We start from the raw sequence: 24,718 nt of genomic DNA on the forward strand, positions 1-24,718 counted from the left end.
AAGCTGCTTCACCACACTTTGTTTTAACAACTGGTTTTAATAGTAAATTTTTCTGTTGCGATCTGGTAGATCTGATTGGGTTAGGCCGCTGCAACATATCAGAGAGGTAATTGGGCCCTGTACCATTTAGAGATTTGTACACCAGCAGCAATGCTTTAAAGTCAATTCTGTAGCTTACTGGAAGCCAGTGAAGGGACCTTAGAATTGGAGTAATGTGCTCTGTTCTTTTTGTTCGTGTGAGAACCCTCGCCGCTGCATTTTGAACCAGCTGAGTGTGGGTGGGGAGCTGTTGACCTCTACTGGGGACATTATCGGGTGGTGGAAGGAATACTTTGAGGATCTCCTCAATCCCACCGTCACATCTTCCATTGAGGAAGCAGAGGCTGATGACTCAGGGGTGGACTCGTCCATTACCCAAGCTGAAGTCACTGAGGTGGTTAGCAAGCTCCTCGGTGGCAGGGCACCGGGGGTGGATGAGATCCGCCCCGAGTATCTCATGTCTCTGGATGTTGTGGGGCTGTCTTTGCTGACACACCTCTGCAACATTACGTGGCGGTCAGGGACAGTGCCTCTGGAGTGGCAGACTGGGGTGGTGGTCCCTCTTTTTAAGAAAGGGGACCGGAGAGTGTGCTCCAATTATAGGGGAACCACACTTCTCAGCCTCCCAGGGAAGGTTTACTCCAGGGTACTGGAGAGGAGAATTCGGCCAATAGTCGAACCTCGGATCCAGGAGGAACAATGCAGTTTTCGTCCTGGTCGCGGAACACTGGACCAGCTCTATACCCTTCATACGGTGCTCAAGGGTTCATGGGAGTTTGCCCAACCAGTCCACATGTGCTTTGTGGACCTGGAGAAGGCATTCGACCATGTCCCTCATGGTATTCTGTGGGGGGTGCTTCGGGAGTATGGGGTTTGGGGCTCTTTGCTAAGGGCTGTCCGGTCCCTGTATGAATGGAGCAGGAGTCTGGTTCGCATTGCCGGCAGTAAGTCAGACCTGTTCCCAGTGCATGTTGGACTCCGGCAGGGCTGCCCTTTGTCACTGGTTCTGTTCATAATTTTTATGGACAGAATTTCTAGGTGCAGCCAGGGGCCGGAAGGAATCCTGTTTGGGAACCACAGGATTTCATCTCTGCTTTTTGCAGATGATGTTGTCCTGTTGGCTTCTTCAAACCAGGACCTTCAGCATGCACTGGGGCGGTTTGCAGTCGAGTGTGAAGCGGCTGGGATGAGAATCAGCACCTCCAAGTCCGAGGCCATGGTTCTCAACCGGAAACGGGTGGCTTGCACTCTCCAGGTTGGTGGAGAAGTCCTGCCTCAAGTGGAGGAATTTAAGTATCTCATGATCTTGTTCATGAGTGAGGTAAGGATAGAGCATGAGATAGGCAGGCGGATCGGTGTGGCCTCCGCAGTGATGCGGTCGCTTTACCGGTCCGTCATGGTGAAAAAGGAGCTGAGCCAAAAAGCGAAGCTCTCGATTTACCAGTCGATCTACATTCCGACTCTCACCTATGGTCATGAGCTTTGGGTAATGACCGAAAGAACAAGATCGCGGATACAAGTGGCTGAAATGATTTTCCTTCGCAGGGTGGCTGGGCACTCCCTTAGAGATAGGGTGAGAAGCACAGTCACTCGGGAGGAGCTCGGAGTAGAGCCGCTGCTCCTCCACATCGAGAGGAATCAGCTGAGGTGGCTCGGGCATCTTCTTCGGTTGCCTCCTGGACGCCTCCCTGGGGAGGTGTTCCAGGCACGTCCCCCTGGGAGGAGGCCCCAGGGAAGACCCAGGACACGCTGGAGGGACTATGTCTCTCGACTGGCCTGGGAACACCTTGATGTTCTTCCCGAGGAGCTGACCGAGGTGTCTGGGAAAAGGGAAGTTTGGGCTTCCATGCTCAGACTGCTGCCTCCACAACCCAGCCCCGGATAAGTGGAAGAAGACGAGACAAGATGAGACGAGCCTATCTATCTTGAAAGTTTCATGAAGATTGGTCCAGCTGTTTTCCTGTAATGTTGCTAACAAAAAACAAACCAACAAAGAAACCCCACCAAAAACAATGCCTCGCTCTCTGGTGGACTCCATCCCAGGTGAGGTAATAACAAGTGAGTTCTTTTATTTAAGCACACTTTTCAGTGACCAACACATGCGACGGGGTGGCACAACTCTCTCTCTCTCTCTCTCTCTCTCTCACACAGGTTAATAGACAGCCAGTAATTTGACACAGGTGCACCTCATCACACGTTACCTTCTGGTTCATCCTGCCTCCTCGCCGTTCATAGCTGACGCTTGACCACGCTCCTGCTGCCACATACCCCCACCGCCCAACTCAGGCCAGGGAGCCATCCGGCCTGCAGCTGACTCCCCACCCGGTGGGAGAGGTAATCTGCCACCACCATCTGTACCCCTAGCCTGTAGATCACCTCAAGCTTAAAGGGCTGAAGGGCCAGATACCAACGAGTGATCTGTGCATTGGCATCCTTCATGTGGTGGAGCCACTGGAGCGGGGCATGGTCAGAATAGAGGGTGAATGGGCATCCTAGCAGGTAGTAGTGGAGAGTGAGGATTGCCCACTTGATGGCAAGACACTCCTTCTCTATTGTGCTGTACTTTGACTCTTGCATGGAGAGCTTGCAGCTGATGTACAGCACTGGACATTCCTCCCCTTCCAACACCTGGGACAAAATGGCCCCCAGCCCTCTGTCCTATGCATTGGTCTGTAAAACAAAAGGGAGAAAAAATCAGGAGAATGCAACAGTGAGCCCCCCCACAAAATCGCCTTTACCTGAGCAAAAGCCCGTTTTCATGGCTCCATGCACTGGACCAGATCTGGCACCTCCTTTTTAGTGAGATCAGTCAGCAGGCTGGTGACATCTGAAAAGTTAGGCACAAATTGCCTATAATAGTCAGGCAGCCCCAGGAACTGCCTCACCCCCTTTTTGGGCTTAGGTCACAGGCAGGCCCCAATTGCTGCAGTCTTATCAATTTGGGGACACACCTGCCCATGACCCAAGTGGAAGCCCAGATAACGTACTTCCACCCACCCAATTGCACACTTCTTTGGGTTTGCTGTGATCCCAGCATGCCTCAGTGACCTCAGAATTGCCCTCAGATGTTGTAGGTGCTGGTCCAAATCATTACTATAAATTATTATATTGTCTAAATATGCCGCTGCATACATATTGTGGGGATGGAGAATTCGATCCATGAGACCCTGAAACGTCATTGGAGCCCCAAACAACCCAAAAGGAAGGGTGACAAATTGGTGTAAACCAAATGGAGTGGAAAAGACAGTTTTCTTGTGGGATAATGGAGTCAAGGGGATCTACCAATATCCCTTTGTCAAATCCAGTGTCAAGTAAAAGCGAGCCACGCCTAACCAATCGAGCAGTTCGTCAATGCGGGGCATTGGATATGAGTCAAATTTAGACACCGCATTGACTTTTCTATAGTCAACACAGAACTTGGGAATGATTCTTGGGAATCAAGACCACTGGGCTGCTCCAGTCACTCTGCGACTCCTCAATTATGCCCATCTTAAGCATAGCCTGAAGTTCATCCCAAACCATATTTTTTTGTGTGTTTGGGGAGCCAATATAGGCAGCTGTGCACCACCACCCCTGGGGTAGTCTCAATGTGGTGTTCTATGAGGTTAGTGTGACCAGGGAGGGGCAAGAAAACACTGGAGAATTCCTCCTGCAGCCTAATTACCTGTTCTTTCTGAGACAGTGAGAGGTGGACAGGGGACAGGGGTGAATTGGACCGCACTTTTTGGACTTACTTTCGGTCCCAGCTCTGCCCTCTCCAGAACTACTGTTGCCAGAAACACAAGAACCTCCTCTCTTCATGGTTTCAGGAGATTGAGGTGGTAAATTTGACATGTGTCGCCCCTATCTGGCTGTTTGACCTCATAGTCAAAGGGCCTTTGCCACTTGGAAAGCAATGTTGAGCTTGAGGTGGGCAGTAAAATGAGGACTTTATCTCCTGGTGCAAATTCCCTTAGCCGTGCCCCTCTGTCATACAAGCGAGCTTGAAGTTCTTGGGCCTGAAGCAAATTCTCCTGGGTTATGTGACTCAGTGCATGGAATGTTGCTCTCAGGTCAAGAACATACTGAATTTTATTTTTACTTTGAGAAGGCCCCTCCTCCAAATTTTCTTTAATGATGTCTAAGACACCACAGGGCTTGTGCCCATATAGCAATTAAAATGGGTAAAACCTGGTGGAGGCTTGTGGGACCTCGCACACTGCAAACAACAGAGGGTTGAGCCACCTGTCCCAATTTTTAGCATCCTCAAATAAACTTACAAATCATGTTCTAAAGTGTTTGGTTAAATCATTCAACCAGCCCATCCATTTGCAGATGATAAACACTAGCACGAATTTATTTAAGCCCCAATAATTTGTATAATTCACACAGTGTGCATGACATGAAAGTAGTGCCTTGACCAGTCAAGATTTCTCCAGAGTCCCGACTCAGGGGATAATGCAGAAGCATGCCTCTGCAACACTGCATGCTGAGATATTGCAGAGAGGGACTGCTTCCAGGTATTGCATTGCATAATCCACAATGACTAATACAAAGCAATACCCATGTGCAGAGCAATCTAATGGCCCAATGAGATCCATGCCAATTCTTTTGAAGGAGATCTCAATTAATGAGATTTATTTTATTTTATTTATTTTTCTATTTTTTTCTGTGTGTTTGTGTAGTTTGATGTTTGTTTGAGTGTTTTTGTCGGCCGGTGGTGGTGTAGCTCCGGACCCAGTTTTGGGCGTCGGTTCCCTCCAGGCCTTGGTTTGCTGTGGGCGATGCCTGCTTTCCCAGCTGTGGACTGCAGTGAGCTCATTGCTCATTTTACATCGTGGTTGTCCAGTGCTCTGTGCTTTAATGCTTGGCGTGGTGTTCTGAGCGATGTTGTTCGGTGGTGTCGCGGCGGCTGTGCAGGCGGTTTGGGACACACCAGCGCTCTGCGTGGCGAAGCTTCTCTGCTCGCTTTGTGGATCCATGGTGTGGTGTTCGAGTGATGTTGCTGACGGCGTCACGGTGGCGGTGCTGGAGATGTGGGACTTGTTTTCGTGCGCCTTTTGGTGGGACTGTGGCTGCTACACCACGGGAATTACATCCTGACCCCTACTTGGTGGACTTTTAACTTTTTATTTATTTATTTATTTATTTATTTATTTTTATCTTTTTTTTCTTTCCTTGTCTATAATTGTAAAGCGTCCTTTTTTGAAAGGTTTTTTGAAAGGTGCTATATAAATTTAACTTATTATTATTATTATTATTATTATTATTATTATTATTAATGGCAATGGGCACAATGGCGCTTATGGCGTGGCCACTGGATTTACCAGCTGGCATTTGCAACATGCTGCACACCACCTGTGGACATCAGAGAAAATCTCTGGCCAATAGAAACAGGCCATGAGATGATTCAGTGTTTTATCCTGCCCAAAATGCCCTGCCATAGGATTATGAATTAAATGAATTGAATGAATTAATTTTTTTTAATTTCGAACATGTATAAAAAAATGTATGTAACTATTTGTACATACAAAAGAAAGAAAACAAGAAATTAAAAAAATAAATAAAATAACATAAAGAGCTAAGACATTACAAAACACCGCACATTGTTCGAAAAAGGAGTGTGAAGAAGTACAATGCTTTTTTTTAATTTCCCACCCCTTTTTAACTAGCCCGAAATCTAAACATTATGATGAGCCACATGGAATAAAAGTTCCCTGTGGCTCTTTGGGACCAACAACTGTGCCATCTTTTCTTTAGTTTGAGTGTCCTGCATCACTCTATACACCCTATCCTTAATAATAGAAAAATACAGGAAGGAAAGCGAAACATTAGGCTGGAGAATTTGACCATCAATTACTTTCACTTGGTCAAAGGTGTGTCTCACAGACACCTGCTCCAATGGGAAGTCCTCTAATGGATTCCCCAGAGAGGGAGGATGGCTCTCCCCACTCTCTGTGTCATCATGATGCAAGACGTGCCTGAAACTGCCTCCTCAGCCAACATTGTAGCATGATTCCCCTGTGATGTGCTACTGCAGGACTCATCCACTATTATTTGTTTCATTAATGTTTTAAACCCCAGCCAATTGGTCCCCAGGATCAGTGGGTGAGTGAGACTCAGACTAACCATGGTCAAGTCAAGTCAAATTTATTTGTATAGCGCTTTTAACAATAAATATTGTCGCAAAGCAGCTTTACAGAATTTTAACGACTTAAAACATGAGCTAATTTTATCCCTAATCTATCCCCAATGAGCAAGCCTGTGGCAATGGTGGCAAGGAAAAACTCCCTCAGATGACACGAGGAAGAAACCTCGAGAGGAACCAGACTCAAAAGGGAACCCATCCTCATTTAGAATAGAATAGAATGCCTTTATTGTCACTATACACATGTACAATGAGATTAAAGCATCTCCAATAACAGTGCAAAACAGCATGTAGAGTGAGAGAGAGAGAGAAGAAGGGGGGGAAAAAAGGCACACAGTCCTGAGGTGCACACACAGGGCAAGGCAAGGCAAGGCAAGTTTACTTATATAGCACATTTCATACACAGTGGCAGTTCAATGTGCTTTACAGAGGTAAAAGCAAAACAGTAAACAGTAGAAAATAAAATTACATAAAATAAATGGGGAAGAAGAGAGAAAAAATAAGAATTAACAATAGTAGAAATAAAATAATAAAATGAAGTAAAAATTCAGTAAAAAAACAGCAGAATAAAATAGAATAAAAGTTAATTAAAGTTTAAAACGTGCAGAGACTGTAAAAGTTAAGTAAAGTTTAAAACATGATCAGTTAGCAGAAAGCATCTGAGAACAGCTTGGTCTTTAGTCTAGATTTGAAGCTGCCAACAGCAGGAGCATTTTTGATGTCCTCTGGGAGTTGGTTCCATAGCTGTACTGCATAGTAGCTAAAAGCTGCTTCACCACACTTTGTTTTAACAACAGGTTTTACCAGTAAATTTTGCTGCTGCGATCTGGTAGATCTGATTGGGTTAGGCCGCTGCAACATATCAGAGAGGTAATTGGGCCCTGTACCATTTAGAGATTTGTACACCAGCAGCAATACTTTAAAGTCAATTCTGTAGCTTACTGGAAGCCAGTGAAGGGACCTTAGAATTGGAGTAATGTGCTCTGTTCTTTTTGTTCGTGTGAGAACCCTAGCTGCTGCATTTTGAATCACCTGAAGTCGTTTGATGGTCTTTTTTGGCAGGCCTGTGAAAAGGCCATTGCAGTAATCAACCCTACTAGAGATGAAGGCATGTATAAGTTTTTCCAGATCATTTTTTGACACAAGTCCTCTTAGTTTGGAAATGTTTTTTAGGTGATAAAATGCCGATTTAGTGATTGCTTTCATGTGACTGTCAAAGTTTAGCTCGCTGTCAATGAAAACACCAAGATTTTTAACCATATCTTTTGTTTTAATCCCCTTTGTGTCAAGAATAGTGGTAATCCTGAGTCTTTCATCTTTTTTCCCAAATATAATTACTTCTGTTTTATCTGTGTTCAGCTGAAGAAAATTTTGTGACATCCAGTTGTTGATTTGGTCGATACACTGGTAGAGACATTCAAGGGGGGCATAATCATTAGGTGATAGAGCAAAATAAATTTGGGTGTCATCTGCATAGTAGTGATACAAAATTGAGTTGTTCTTGATAATTCGTCCAAGTGGGAGCATATAAAGGTTGAATAGTAATGGTCCAAGGATCGACCCCTGGGGGACACCACAGGTCAAGGACATTGATGTTAAGGTACAATTTCCCATGGTAACAAAGAAGCTTCTATCTTTTAAGTATGATTTTAACCAATTGATAACTTTACCGGTGGCACAGTGGTGTAGTGGTTAGCGCTGTCGCCTCACAGCAAGAAGGTCCGGGTTCGAGCCCCGTGGCCAGTGAGGGCCTTTCTGTGCAGAGTTTGCATGTTCTCCCCGTGTCCGCGTGGGTTTCCTCCAGGTGCTCCGGTTTCCCCCACAGTCCAAAGACATGCAGGTTAGGTTAACTGGTGACTCTAAATTGACTGTAGGTGTGAATGTGAGTGTGAATGGTTGTCTGTGTCTATGTGTCAGCCCTGTGATGACCTGGCGACTTGTCCAGGGTGTACCCCGCCTTTCGCCCATAGTCAGCTGGAATAGGCTCCAGCTTGCCTGCGACCCTGTAGAACAGGATAAAGCGGCTAGAGATGATGAGATGAGATGATAACTTTACCAGTCAACCCAACCCAGTGTTCAAGTTGATATAGCAGTATGTTGTGATCAACAGTATCAAAAGCTGCACTGAGGTCCAGTAACACCAGGACCGATGTTTTGCCTGCATCAGTATTTAGATGTATGTCATTTGTAACTTTAATCAGCGCTGTTTCAGTGCTATGATTGGCACGAAATCCTGACTGAAAGTTATCAAAACAGCTGTTTGATATCAAGAAGGCAGTTAATTGATTGAAGACAATTTTTTCAAGGATTTTCCCGATGAATGGTAGATTTGATATTGGCCATAGTTGTTTAATACTGAAGCATCCAGATTATTCTTTTTAAGTAGGGGCTTTACAACGGCTTTTTTCAGGGACACAGGAACAATGCCAGTCTCTAGGGATGTATTTATGATCTGAAGCACATCTGTAATTATGAGGTGAAGAACAGACTTAAAAAAGTTGGTGGGCAGAATGTCTAATTCAGATGTTGAGGAACTGAGATTTTGTACAGTTTTTTCAAGAGTCTCGTAATCAATCAAACAAAATTCTGACATTGTGTTGAAATTGTCTGTCTGTGTAACTGGTGATTGCAGCTTTTCAGTTATTTGAAACTGAGATATATTATGAGCAATATTCTGCCGTATTTTATCAATTTTACCTTTGAAGAAGGATGCAAACTCATTGCATTTATTAACTGAGAGAAGTTCAGGTGCTAATTGTGGTGGGGGATTAGTTAGCTTCTCTACTGTTGAAAATAGCACACGGGCATTGTTCATATTCCTGTTGATGATGTTGGAGAAGAAAGACTGTCTTGCCTTATGAATTTCATAATTATATTTACAAAGCATCTCTTTATGGATTTGATAATGGATGTAAAGTTTAGATTTGCGCCATTTTCTTTCAGTCTTTCTACATTCTCTCTTTAGCAATTTAACAGCTGGGTATTGCTTCCATGGTGCTTTCTGCTTGTCATTGACTCTTTTGATTTTGAATGGAGCAATATCATCCATAATTTGGGTCATATTTAAATTAAAAATTTCCAGTAAGTCGTCTACAGAGTCTGACTTTGGTTGAGATCCGAGAGAGAGCTTGCTCAAAGAGAACACCTGTTGCCGTTTATGACTCTCCTACCCATAATCATTGAGGTGTTCTGAATGTGAGGGGACATAGAAACATCAGAGAAAACACAGAAATGATCATATAAGGCCAGGTCAACAACAATAGTAGAAACAGTAAGACCCTTTGTGATAACGAGGTCAAGGGTATGACCACGAGAGTGGGTCGGCCCCTGTACATGTTGTACTAGGTTGAAGTTGTCAATAAGTGCAAGTAGTTCTCTGGCATAAGTGTTTTCAGGATTATCTACATGCACGTTAAAATCCACAGATATAATAAGACAGTCAAACTCTAAGCAAATGACTGACAACAGTTCACCAAACTGTTCCAGAAAAACTTTGGCTGAATGTCTCAGAGGCCTGTAAATAGTTAATAACAATATGTTAGGAGAGCATGTAACAAGTGCACATAAGTGTTCAAAGGATGTAAAATCACCAAGTGAGGACTGTTTACATTGAAAAGAGGCTTTGAATATATTTGCAATCCCTCCACCTTTCCCATGTCGGGTAACACTCATGAAATTAAAATTTGGGGGAGCTGCTTCAATAAGGGTGGTAGCACTATTTGCTTGATCCAGCCATGTTTCAGCTAGAAGCAAAAAAATCAAGATTGTGTTTGCAAATAAGATCATTAATTAAAAATGACTTGTTTGAAAGTGAGCTAACGTTCAGAAGAGCTAGCTTTACAGAAAGTCTAGAAGTAATATCCACTTGGGCACTCTGATGTTGTTTTGAAACAGGAAGGAGACTAGACTGGTTTACCCCCTGGGTTAAATATGCTCTATGTTTTCTATTTCTTATCAACACAGGAATAGAGAATGGCATAGGCATACTGGATCCCAGCTTGTTTTCAAAACTACACCCAATGCAGGGACCCACAGCATATCATACCAGACTCTCTGTATGTTCCATGAGGTTGGGAGGGGAAAGGATTGGAGATGTAATGTATTTTTTAGATGGTGAAAAAGATTGGTAGCCAGCTGAAAGTCCTGGGTGAACACAATTCAGTCTGTTGGTTGATTTTCGATGAACTGGGTACACTGCTTGTCGCGAATGATTTGGGCTGGAAAAAGAGAGTGCAGCCATTGGCAGCAGTCTCTGCATACTTTTAGGGAAATCCATGCAGGGGGAGACGGAGATGGTACAACAAAGTCAGAAGAGCGAGACTGAGATTGGGACTTTGGTGAGGTCTTTGTGAGTGTCTCCATGACTGTCTCTGTGGTGACTGTCTCCCTGACAGTCTCTGTGATACTTGCATGGGGTCGAGATGTGGGTGATGCAGCCTTGGCATGATTGTCTTTGGTCAGGTCCTCAACAACATGCTCACATTCTCTATGTGATTGTTGATGTCCTTGGCAGCCTGCCCCAGATGGTTCTTGGCAGTCTGCCCCAGATGGCTGTGTGTCCTTGTTGAAGCATCTATGGGATGATTGTTTTGACTTTGCAGAGGTATTGTTGATATTTGTAACTGGGTCAGTCTGTGATACCTTATCAGCAGTTCTGCTCAATGTTGGCTGATAAAAGAATGCATGCTGGAGAGAGAGGTTGTAGTGATCAGCTAAAACTTTGGTCCCAATCTGGCTGAGTTCAGTGCTATTTGGCTTGAAGAATTCTCTGCGATTCCAGAAAAGGTTAAAATTGTCTATGAAGTTCATACCAAATAAAAAACAAGTCTTTCCAAGCCAGGTGTTAAGACTGAAGAGTCTAGTAAATGCAAAGCTTCCCCTTGCAGGGAGTGGGCCACTGATAAAAGATTGTATTCCAGTATTATAGAGATCAGAAAAAAGTTTTCTGAAATCATCTTGGACAAACAGCTGTTTTCTGAAAACATCATTTGCTCCCACATGCACAACAATACATTTGATAGTTTTATGCTCGGACATGAGTTTCAAAATGCTGTCTTTGGTGTCAGAGATGGATGCATTTGGAAGGCAGCAAATAATCATCCCTTGTCCTTTTAAATGTCTTACAGTGAAATCACCAAGAACAAGGGTTGTGGGATCAGGTGGTGTTACGAGCTGCTTTTTGCCTCTTCCCACAGCTCTTCGGTTGTGGTGCGATCTCTTTCTATGATGTGCTTGTCTGCCTGAAAATTCCGCTTCCACATCCCTGAGGCATTCAAATTTGTTCTGAAGCCTTATGGGCTGTGGATTTTCCATAGGATTGTAAATCCTATTGTAGTTTGTAGACCTGGCTCTATTTCTAATAGCCTGGCTGTGGAACATGGGTTGCATAGTATCAGAACGAACTGGTGTTGAGGTAATTACTCTTCTGTTTTTATTTTTGGGCTTGCCACCCATCGTGTGCCAGTTTTCTGTACTCACATTTTGCCCTGTTAGATCGATGTATTCATCCACTCGATCTGCAATGCCATCGGCCTGTCGGGGTGCAATCTCTGCATTCTCAGCCACTGTTTCTGTACTCCTTTCATGAGATATCGCTCTTTGTTCATCCGCCTTTGGCAGGGCATCAATCTTTGATTCCAGGATAGAAATCCTCTGTTCTAGTTCTGTGCATTTTCTGCAGGATCTCCTGGATTTTTTGCCCCCTGGCATTTTGTTTTAAAAGCTAACTTATCTTGTAAAAGTGAAAAATAAAATGAAGAAATAGTGGAAATTAAGTGAGAAAGTAAAGTAAAATAAAGTAAAATAAAGATCAAGCAGGAGCAAAGCAGGAGCAAAGCACAGTCCTGAGGTGTATGTGTTGTGTTACACATTATGGAGTGAGGTATTGCTCATTGCACATATAAATTATTGCACAGAGGGAGTCAGATTATAAATTATTGCATGAGAGATTCACATTATAAAATAAAATATTGCACATTTATGAAGTATTGCAAGGTAAGGTAGGTGCACAGACTTGAGGTGTGTGTAAGGTGCACAGTCCTGAGGTGTACGTGTTGTGTTTAAGGTGCACAGTCCTGAGGTGCATGTGCTGTATGTAAGGTGCACAGTCCTGAGGTGAGGTGAATGTGTTGTTTTTCACATTATGGAGTGAGGTATTGCACATTATAAAAGTATTGCACATAGAGAGTCCCTTATAAAGTACTGCACATTATAAATTATTGCACGAGGAGAGTCACATAGTAAAATAAATAGACTATAAAGTCAAAGCATATCCAAGTTCAGGGCTGTTATGGTTTTTGGAAAGAAGCTGGTTTTGAATCGGTTTGTCTTTGACCTGATGCACCTGTAGCGCCTCCCTGAGGGCAACAGGTCGAACAGATCAAAGCCAGGGTGGGAGCTGTCCTTGACAATGTTTTTAGCTCTGCTAAGGCAGCGGGAGGTGTAAATGTCCATCAGGGAGGGGAGAGGGCAGCCAATGATCTTCTGTGTTGCCTTAAATACCCTCTGGAGCCTCTCCCTGTCTACAGCAGTGCAGCTGCCATACCATACTGTAATACAGTACGTCAGCAGGCTCTCGATGGACGAGCAGTAGAAGGTCAGCAGCAGGTTGGAGTTTAGGTTGTACTTCCTGAGGACTCTCAGGAAGTGTAGCTGCTGCTGAGCCTTCTTAATAACTGCTGTAATGTTTACTGACCAGAAAATGTCGGCGGAGATGAGGACGCCAAGAAACCGGAAGGTGTGGACCCTCTCCACATACATGTTGTTGATGTAGAGGGGGGCTAGGTCGGTGCTGTGCTTCCTGAAGTCAACAATTAGCTCTTTGGTTTTCTTGGTGTTCAGAGCAAGGTTATTTTCTGAACACCAGGCTGCCAACTTCAGGACCTCCTTTCTGTAGGCTGCCTCGTCTCCCTTTGAGATAAGTCCCACCACTGTGGTGTAGTCAGCAAACTTGACAATGAGGTTGTTGTTGTGGGTCGAACTACAGTTGTGAGTGTAGAGGCAGTACAGGAGGGGGCTCAGCACACAGCCCTGTGGAGAGCTGGTGCTCAACTTGCGGGCTGAGGAGAAGTGGGGGCCAAGTCTCACAGTCTGGGGCCGGTTAGTAAGAAAGTCCTTTAACCAGGCACATGTGGGGGGGAGGCAGAGAGTGTCCAGTTTTCTAATAAGGATGTCCGGGATTATTGTATTAAAAGCTGAACTGTAATCCACAAAGAGTATGCGGACATAGCTCTGCTGCTGCTCCAGGTGATTTAGCGCAGAGTGGAGAGCTACGGCAATGGCGTCTTCTGTGGATCTGTTTGTGTGATATGCAAACTGGTAGGGGTCGAAGTCTGGGGGGAGGTGGTCCTTGATGTGCTGAAGAACTAGTCTCTTGAAGCACTTCATAATTACCGGGGTGAGGGCCACAGGACGGTAATCATTCAGGCTGGTGACAGGAGACTTCTTCAGCACTGGGATTATTTTTGCAGATTTTAGGCAGGGCGGGATGACTGCCTGAGCCAGGGAGAGGTTAAAGATCCTGGTGAAGGTAGGGGCAAGCTGGTGGGCGCACGCTCTGAGCACTTTACCAGGTACACCATCTGGGCCGGCAGCTTTCTTGGGGTTCAGTGCCAGGAGCACCCATCTGACATCATGCTCCTGTACAGTGAAAGGAGTGGTGTGGGAACTGTGTGGTGGTGGGGGCAGGGCAGGAGCAGATGAGTGCTGCTGAGATGTTTTAAAGCGAGCAAAGAAGTGATTTAGCTCCTCTGCTAGCGGCACACTCCAGTCTCCTGTTGGCGCATCACAGTCTCTGAAGTTTGTGATGTCCTGAATGCCCTGCCACACCTCCCGTGTGTTGCTGCTGGACAGGTGGGATTCTATGCGCAGCCTGTGGTCCGCCTTGGCTTTAATTATTCCTCTTTTCAGATCAGCTCGAGCAGCTCTGTACAGAGCTCTATCACCTGACCTGAAGTCAGCATCGCGAGCCCTGATGAGTGAGCGGACCTGGCTGGTCATCCAGGGTTTCTGATTTGGGAAGACCCAGATGTTTTTATCCACCGTCACATTCCCGATTCAGAACTTGATATAGTCCAGCACCATTCCTGTGAATGTCTCCAGCTCCTGGTGTTCAAATAAGTCCCAATCTGTCTGTTTAAAGCAGTCCTGTAGTTTGGAGAGTGCATTGTCAGGCCAGGTTGTGAAAGTCCTTGTGGTGGGCCTGGCTCTGCATCTGGGGTGGAGGTTGGGGAGAGCAGGAGGGAAAGATGGTCTGACTGGCCAAGGTGGGGAAGGGGTATGGCTCTGTACGCATGCTTGATGTTGGAGTAAACATGATCCAGAGTGTTCTCCCCTCTAGTAGAACACTTAACATGTTGGTAAAACTTCAGCAGTACAGTCTTCAAGTTGGCCTTATTAAAGTCTCCTGCTATTATGTGAACACCATCAGGGTGGGCCCACTGCTGTTTGTTAATGGTGTTCAGCAGGAGAGAGAGCGCTGTGTTTACACTGGCGTCAGGTGGAATGTACACAGCTGTGACAATCACCACAGTTAGCTCTCTCGGTAGAAAAAAAGGGCGGCATCTTACAGACATGTACTCTAGGTCTGGGGAACAGTGTTTATCTATAATTGTTCCGTTGTTACACCAATTGTCATGCACGTAAATACAGAGCCCCCCTCCTCTACTCTTACCGGAGTTCTCATTTCTATCCCAGCAGAGCAGAGCGCGGTCTGCTAGCTGCAAGCTAGCATTGGGTATTTCCAGATGAAGCCAGGTTTCTGTGATAATTAAAACACAGCAGTCCCAAACATAGCAATTTCCAGCGAGTTGTAATTCCAGATCATCCGTTTTATGTACCAGGGATCTAGCATTGGAGAGATACATGCTCGGTAGAGGTGGCTTGTGTGGCTGTTTTCTTAGCCTTAGCATAGCACCAGACTTGCGGCTCCGCTTCTGCTTCCTCTCCCTCCTCTGTCTGCACTGCCTCCTAGACCCGACAACAATCCACGGAGAGCCTGGCGGTCTCGCTATGTCATCTGGGATGTTATGCGTGAAGAGAAAGTCGCTTGAAACAGATATCTGGTGTTGGTCACCGATGGCCAAAGTGTCTGGCAGGTGTACTGGATGTTAGCAGAACTGATGGTGCACAAACAAGCAAGAAAGAAATACAAAAACAAACAAAAAAAGAGCACTGAAAAGGAGAGCCGTAAGCTGCTGCAACCACGCACGCCACCATCTTGACCAAAAACAGACAACAGACAACATGACTATAACATTAACAGTTTTAACATGAAGTCAGTTTCATGTTCATGTCAGTTTCATGTTCATGACAACTGCAGTCCTAAAGTTAGCAAGTCAACTGTAGTCCTCAGCCATAAAATCATTACTGTAAGTGTCCAGAGCGTCCTCCAAGTGTGACTTTCAACTGTCCACATGGGGCCGTCCTCCACAGGAGCGATGTGATGAGACTCCAACCAGACACAGGGCACCAGGATGGATCAGGCAGGTCCGAGGAGCAGAAGAGGTCAGCATCTCGATCCCAGGACCGACATGTAACTCAGAGGGATGGGGGGAAGAGAAAACACAGATTGTTAGGTATGCCCACTGTCACCTAAATAAGTAGGAACAGTATACATATTGCACTGAGTACAAGCAGGGACTCCGGCAAAACTAACTATGACAGCATAACTAAAAGGGGAGAGCCAGAAGGTAACACAGGCATGAGGGAGCCCCAGGACATAAAGCAGCCAGCCACTACACCATCAACAAACTCGAGTGAGCAAGCGAGTGGGGGACTAACAGCATCCATACATCTCAGTTTACCAAAACACTCTATGTCTGAGGACCCTCCAGATCTACGCCTTTACCGCATGAACACAATTAACAAAAGGCTTGACTAAACAAATATGTTTTCAGCTTAGACTTAAACACTGAGACTGTGTCTGATACCATGATCTCCACACTATGAATTTCTCCCTGGAAGTGGATAGTGACAGGCATCAGGCAATATTTGTATATATCACCATGCACACACTTAACCTTCACCAAACATGCATTTCCCAGTGCCCCACATTGAAGCTTGTGAGCCCTTTCTGCATCCATGATCTGTAGAGGTAGGGTACACCCTGGACAAGTCAGGTCATCACAGGGCTGATACATGGAGACAAACAACTATTCACACCTACCATACAGTCAATTTAGAGCTACCAATTGCCTAACCTGCATGTCTTCGGAGGAAACCAGAGCACACCACACAGAAAGGCCCTTGTCAACTACTGGGCTCAAACCCAGGACCTTCTCACTGTGAGATAACAATGCTAACCAACTGCACCACCTTGCTGTCCTGTGAACCCTTTAGAATTTTCTATATTTCTGCATAAATATGACATTAAAAAAATCATCAGCTTTTCACACAAGGCCTAAAAGTAGATAAAGAGAGCCCAGTTAAACAAATAAGATAAAAAATATTATACTTGGTCAATTATTTATTGAGGAAAATTATCCAATATTACATATCTGTGAGTGGCAAAAGTATGTGAACCTCTATGATTAGCAGTTAATTTGAAGGTGAAATTAGAGTCAGGTGTTTTCAATCAATAGGATGTGGGTGCAATTGGTCTCAAGTGATCAGTCTCATTAAATCAGTCTCATTAATAATACCTTTAATTATTTTGGTGTTTAATAATAAATTACCAAACAACTAAATTATGGTATATTCCAAATTATTATGATCACTACCAATGCAGCAATAATGCATTACTTACTGTATTACATAGACACTACAGCCAATAGTATTCATATACTCTTGGGTGAAGGCAATTTGGAGGTCTTTGAGATTGTGTGACTTCAAAAATATATATTAGCAAAAACAGACAATCACAGTTTCAGAATAATTGAATTTATTATAACAATGATACTAAATTGATAATAGCAAAACAGTGAGGTAGTGTATGTGTGTGTGAGAGTGTGTGTCTGTGTGTGTGTGTGTGTATGTGAGAGGGAGAGCAAGTGTGTGTGTGTGTGTGTGTGTGTGTGTGCGTGCGCAAGGGGGCTGTGAGGTTTGGAATGTTATCTGAGTAGTGTTGGGGGAGGGGATTCCACCTCGTGGTCAAGACAAAGGAATCCCACCTACTTATAACATTACCAAATCCACTGAAATCTTGATGAGGTCAAGATATGTGTAATAATGAAATGAAAGGTGTTAGAAAGGATAGAGGAAAGCATGCAGCAACCTATCTATTAAAACAACTGAGAGGACACAAAGAACAATGATCAATTCAACATTCTGAGTGTCTACAGTGTGCACAATTAAACAGCTCCTGAGTTTAAATTCACACTACTTCATAAAGCTAATTCCTAATACTAATTTGCCCCAAATGCCAGTCTTACTTCCAGTATTTTGCTCCTATGTAGGAATGCAGAGATGTTCCGAAATTTCTGGAGTTCACAGAGCTCGTGGAGGCTTCTATAAAAAGCAGAGGATTCTTGGTCCGACACTTCGTCGTTCGTGAGGAAGAGTCTCTGCTCAATAATGTGCACAGCGATTAAGTCAGAAGGAATCCAGTCGCTTCTAACTTTTAATTAACTGCTTGGGCGGCAGTCATAACGTTACTTATAATAAACAAATAAAACCGGTTGTAACTCAATCTGAGTGAGATGGCTCGATTTAAGTAGTTTTACCATGGCCAGTGGTAAATGAAAGCACGCTGAATCTTCTTTCTTGCCAGGCAGAAGTCGTGATTTCGGACGGTCGGGTAAGAGGGTGCCTCTTTATGTCTGTGTGACCCACGAGGTTCACAGCGCCAAAGAGACTGAACTGGAAGTTTCCGGGTCACTTATAGTCATGGAGGAAGTGACGTAGGTGATCCCGCCCAGCCGTGACGTAGGTCATCGTGGAAGTTAGTTGATGGGATTTGTAGTCCTAGACGGGACTGGGCTGTCCCTACAGGGATGACAATCAGGTGTGAGTGGGCACCATGTTTTATTTAAAGAACAGGGATCTATCAAAGTCTGATCTATCAAAGTTCATGTTTGTGGAAGTGTATCATGGCACGAACAAAGGAGATCTCTGAGGACCTCAGAAAAAATGTTGTTGATGCGCATCAGGCTGGAAAAGGTTACAAAACCATCTCTAAAGAGTTTGGACTCCAACAATCCACAGTCAGACAGACTGTGTACAAATGGGGGAAATTCAAGACGATTGTCAGCCTCCCCAGGAGTGGTCAACCAACAAAGATCACTCCAAGAGTGATGTAATAGTTGGCAAGGTCATGAAGGACCCCAGGGTAACTTCTAAGCAACTGAAGGCCTCTCTCACAATGGCTCATGTTAATGTTCATGAGAACACTGAACAGAAATGGTTTACATGGCAGGGTTGCAAGGAGAAAGCCACTGCTCTCCAAAAAGAACATTGCTGCTCATCTGCAGTTTGCTAAAGATCATGTGGACAAGCCAGAAGGCTATTGGAAAAATGTTTTGTGGACGTATGAGACCAAAATAGAACTTTTTGGTTTAAATGAGAAGCATTATGTTTGGAGAAAGGAAAACACTCCATTCCAGCATAAGAACCTTATCCCATCTGTGAAAGATGGTGATGGTAGTATCATGGTTTGGGCCTGTTTTGCTGCATCTGGGCCAGGACAGCTTGCCATCATTGACAGAACAATGAATTCTGAATTACAAGCGAATTCTAAAGGAAAATGCCAGGATATCTGACCATGAACTGAATCTCAAGAGAAGGTGGGTCATGCATCAAGACAACAACCCTAAGCAAAGAGAGATCATAATTAAAAAGAATAGCAAACCTGTTTCTGAACCAGAGATCCTGCTTGTGTAAGACAACAGTGATAACCACTACACTACAGAAACCACATGAGTAATGTTGATTTGCCATTGCCTGGGCCTCTGTCTTTCTGGCTGTTTCAAGAGGACCTGCTTTGAGCAGGATGAAAACTGGACATTTACGAAAGTACAGCTCAAAAGGCAAAGCATGGATCTGCCAGCTGTTTAGGGAGCGTCCATTCGCTTGTTAGGTGAAAGTGATAACCACTAGATAGCAGAAAATACATGAAGATTTTTCAGGTTCTACGTTCGGGGTTGTTCCAAAAGGCATGGACAGAGCAGAGACAGCAGCTCGAAGTTTATTCACTGCCAAGTTGAATAAAAGCAGTGCGGTTTCCAATCGGGGCCCTTTCGCGTGTTAGGCAAACGTGATAACCACTACGACACAGGAACCAGGACAGCCACATTTATTTGCCGTTTCCAGTGCCTCGAGAAGAGCACAGCTCACACATAAATGTTTGCTTTCCACGAGCATTGTCAGTAATTGTTCGAATGACGTCGGCTTGCCCCAGGGACGTTTGAGCCGTGAAGAACACAGGTTCCCACGTGTTTTTCTTTGGTTGGCAATAAGCAACAGGTGCATATTTCCAACAAACAGAGAACTGCACAGTCACTGTTTTAGATTCAATAAACAAATGTATCTATACGTTGGCAGGTCTGATGGAAACTCTTGCTTTCGTGTTTGGCATGGACAGAGCAGAGATGACAATTAAAAAGTAAAGCAAACCTGTTTCTGCCTGGTTTCAAATCGGGGACATTTCGTGTGTAAGACAAATGTGATAACTACTACACTACAGAAACTGCTTGAGTGGGGTTGATTTAACATTGCCTGGGCCTCAAAAACAGAAGCAATCACACTTAAGCATCCCAGCCCAGAGTAGGTACACAGCATTGGTGGTGTAGTGGTTAGCATAGCTGCCTTCCAAGCAGTTGATCTGGATTTGATTCCCGGCCAACGCATGATCTTTAATGCCGGTGTTCTGTTGCTACAGTGAAAAAGGCATTGAACACTTGGGATGAAACAACAGGAAGGAATCACCTGCCTGTCACAGCCTTGTTTGGACTTGCCTCAGACCTGAGAGAGGCCTCAGGTTTGTCCGGTGAAGCGCTGGGAATAAAAAAAAAAAAACAACCCAAAGCCCACGAGTCCTGCGTGCTTTCCTTTGTGACAAGCTCTTTTTTTCACATTTTCCACAAGCAGAGAACTGTACAGTCACTGTTTTAGATTCAAGAAGCAAATGTGTCTATATGTTGGTCAGTGTAAAGCAAATACTTGTTGATACATGATGAAGCATTCCAAAGTCAGTGCCACTTTGCTGAGCTCTGATGCTGTGTGCAACCACGGTCAACAGAAATGAAGAGAAGGCTTGTTTTTGATTTTCAAGCAGCCATTATCTACCTGGATGGAAAACCAGAAAGGTAGGGGAAACGGTTCAAACCAGGCTTTGTCCTGATGACCGTTTGCACATAGGAGAACATGACAACCATTCATTGACAGAAAGTAATCCAGTCATGCGAAGACTCTGTCTTTCTGGCTGTTTCTAGAGGACCTGCTTTGAGCAGGATGATAACTCGACATTTACGAAAGCACAGCTCAAAAGGCAAAGCATGGATCTGCCAGCTATCTCGGGAGCGTCCATTCGCTTGTTAGGTGTAAGGGATAACCACTAGATAGCAGAAAATATGTGAAGGTTTTTCAGGTTCTCTGTTCGGGGTTGTTCCAAAAGGCACGGACAGAGCGGAGACAGCAGCTTGACGTTTATTCACCGCCAAGTTGAAGAAAAGCAGCGCAGTTTCCAATCGGGGCCCTTTCACGTGTTAGGCGAACGTGATAACCACTACGACACAGAAACCAGGACAGCCGTGTTTATTTGCCATTTCCAGTGCCTTGAGAAGAGCACAGCTCACATATAAACATTTGCTTTCCACGAGCATCGTTAGTAATTGTTCTAATTACATCGGCTTGCCCCAGGGACGTTCTTTGGTTAGCAATAAGCGACAGATGCATACTTCCTTGGAGACAAGACTTTTTTTTTTTGCATATTTTCCACAAGCAGAGAACTGTACACTCACTGTTTTACATTCAAGAAGCAAACATGTCTGTACGTTGGCTGGTCTCAAGGAAACACTTGCTTTCGTGTTTGGCATGGACAGAGCAGATTTCACAATTAAAAAGAAAAGCAAACCTGTTTCATATCAGGGACCTTTCGTGTGTAAGACAAATGTGATAACCACTCCACTACAGAAACCACCTGAGTGGTTTTGATTTGCCATTGCCTGGGCCTCAAAAACAGAAGCAATCACACTTAAGCATCCCAGTCCAGAGTAGGCGTTGGTGGTATAGTGGTTAGCATAGCTGCCTTCCAAGCTTTCGTTTGGACTTGCCTAGGACCTGAGCAAGGCCTCTTTCTTCTGCTTCTGGCTAACCTTATGTGTTTGCAAGGTTAAACGACATCTGTTTACACCTGGGCACATTTGACCTGTGAAGTGGTGAAAAAAAAAACGTGAAGCCTAGGAGTCCTGCGTGCTTTCCTTTCCTTGGCGACAAGCTTTTTTTTTTTGCATATTTTTCACAAGCAGAGAACTGTACAGTCACTGTTTTAGATTCAATAAGCAAATGTGTCTATATGTTGGTTGGTGTAAAGAAAATACTTGTTGATACAGGATGAAGCATTCCAACGTCAGTGCCACTTTCCTGAGTTCTGATGCTGTGTGCAACCCTGTTGACTTGACATCACTCCGTCAATGAGGAATAGGGTGACCAGATGTCCCGGTTTTACCGGGACAGTCCCGATTTGGGGTTGTGTGTCCCGTGTCCCGACAAAAGTCTGTCGGGACACGGATATGTCCCGGTTTTCGCCACTCGCGACGTTTGCGACTGAGCAGCGTGGGACTCATTAGCGGAGAAATGTCTGCATTTACTATTTTGATGAATTGACAGGAATCGCAAACTTTCCTGGTTACTGCCCCCTGGCCCTGTGGCATGGGTGTTTATTTAGCCACATTATTCCAGACAACAGAAAGTGTTGCCATGCAACAATAAAATAAACATTAACTGGCATGAATGTTCTTTGTCTAGCAGCTAGCAGCAGTAATGCCGCAGCAATTATGCCGAAAAGAAAATGTACCTTTTCCAAAGATTTACAGGGCACCTACCCCTTCCTCCGAGAGGTGCAGAACAATGCGCACGAAGCCTACTGCACACACTGTAAGTGTTTTGTTCTTGTACTGAGTTGGGTAGCCTATGTTGCAAATGATGTGCGCTCCTGTGGGGGCTTTCCTTGGGCTGTCACCCCTCTCCTCCTTTATTGCTGTTTTGTTTGAGTGTATATTCTCAAATCACTTGTCTCTTTTTTGTTTCTGTTTAACATACCATTCTGACAGTTTGACCGTATTGCTGTGTTGAACAGTTTGTTGCACCTTCCATTAAAGTGTTCACTTTTGTACACATCTTCTTGCTTTATTCATTCAGTTGTGGGGAATGGTTAGTAAGGTTGATTCTGACCTAGGCTATGTTGAGGTCACATATCTACTTTTTAAGTTCATGCTATAGTGCATACAATTTTAGAGATATAGCCTACATGTGCATATGCATTCTTCTTGGTGTTCTCACAAACAGGTGAAATAAATCAGTTTAAATTTGGCCTATGGACATAGCCTGGCCTATTCTCAGCCATTACAAAATCTGTTGTCTGACCATAATTTAACTGATCTGTATACCACTATGCTACTAGATAACAAAATGCCTGTTTGTTTTATTTCATGTGAGATGTTGATAAATGTGAGCTTCAATGAAATGATAAGAGCACATCTCTGAGTGTCACATTTACGTAAAAAAAAGGTGTGCGTGCACGAGCATGGTCGCGCGCAAAAGTGTCCCGGTTTCAGACTAGGGAAATCTGGTCACCCTAACGAGGAAGGAAGTGCTATTTAAGAACTCCACCTCCTTGTGATGAATTGCAATTTCCACGCTTCCATGGTCAACAGAAATGTAGAGAACGCTTGTTATCTAGGTGCCTCTAGATAGCAGAAAATATGTGAAGGTTTTTCAGGGGCATTATGTTGACGCTGTGAAAAAACCCCAACCTCCGTTTGGGGTTGTTCCAAAAGGCATGGACGGAGCACAGACAGCAGCTTGACGTTTATTCACCACCAAGTTGAAGAAAAGCAGCGCGGTTTCCACGAGGTTTTGAATCAGGGCCCTTTCGCATGTTAGGCGAACATGATAACCACTACGACACAGAAATCATGATAGCCATGTTTATTTGCCATTTCCAGTGCCTCAAGAAGAGCACAGCTCACACATAAATGTTTGTCACCAAAGCTGGGGCATGGCATTGGTGCCATGAGCAGGTGGGCGAGGGTGACAATGAGAAGGTTCAGCACTGAAAATCACCATAAACTGCATCTCAGGAAGTAATCAAATGCCTTGTTTGGATTGGCCAAGGAGGTGACTGAAACCTGTTCCCTCTACTTTCCACTAGCATTGTTAGTAATTGTTCTTCACGGTCAGTGTGAAAGCTTGTTTTTTTATTTTCAATTAGCCTTTATCTACCTTGATGGAAAACCAGAACGGTAGGGGAAACCGTTCAAACCAAGCTTTGTCCTGATGACCTTTTGCACGTAGGAGAACATGACATCCACTAATCGACAGACAGTAATCCAGTCACATTAATCGTCTGTCTTTCTGGCTGTTTCTGGAGTAAGCATTTGAGCCAGGTTCAATTCCTGGCCAGCGTGTGCCATTTAATGCTGATGTACCATTGCTACAATGTAAAAGCCATTGAACATTAAAAGTCTCTGTGATGAAACAACATGAATCACTCACATGCCTGTCACTGCCTTGTTTGGACTTGCCAAGGATTTGAGTGAGGGCTGTTCTTTCTGCTAGCATTACCTGTTTCATTCATTGCCAAGTTCAAAAAAATATATATTTTCTTCGGGGACCTTGCATGTGTTAGCCAAGCATGCTATCCACTTTTCCACAGAAACCATGATTGCTGTGTTTATTTGCTTTTGCCTGTGCCTCAAGACCAGCACAGATCACATTTAAACATTTGTCATCAGAATGGGGCATGGTGTTGGCACTATAGCTGTGAACAGGTGTTTGAGTGTGACAAAGGCAAGGTTCAGCATTGAAACAATGGGGTTAGGGTTAAAAATATTATCTAATATCTAGTAGGTCGCATGTGAAGTCTGTTGTATGAGACTCTGAGTAATTAACGTTTTAGTGAATCATAACCAAGGCCTCATTTATCATCGGTCACGTGGTTTTCTGTTAAACAATATAAAGTCTTGAAGCAGGGCTTCATCTGCCACACCTCCTTATTCTCGATACACACTTCAGAGCCTCATTTGGCCATTACTATTTGACGAGGGTCAACAAAATATTGTGATGTGTTAGTGGTGAGCAAGCAATTAATTATTTGCTCATGCCGAAGGCAGAGGCAAATAATTGCAAGTCACTAACAAATCATGATATTTTATGAAAACCAAGTTCAATAATTGTTTTATTCTTCAAATTTTTTGCCATGCTAAAGTTCATGCACCGTGTCAAACAATAACAAAGAAATTGAGCCATGTTCACCAAAGTCCTACGGTAGGTAACTGTGCATGAGCAGAGCATTATTTGTTGGCAGTTATTTGCAGTTCTCTGAGCCAATCAAAACCGGGTAAAAATAATTTTAATTATAATGAACAATTATTCGCCAATTATTCAACTTCATCTCAG

Source organism: Neoarius graeffei, chromosome 17 (genome assembly GCF_027579695.1).
Source record: "Neoarius graeffei isolate fNeoGra1 chromosome 17, fNeoGra1.pri, whole genome shotgun sequence".
Lineage (NCBI taxonomy): Eukaryota > Metazoa > Chordata > Actinopteri > Siluriformes > Ariidae > Neoarius > Neoarius graeffei.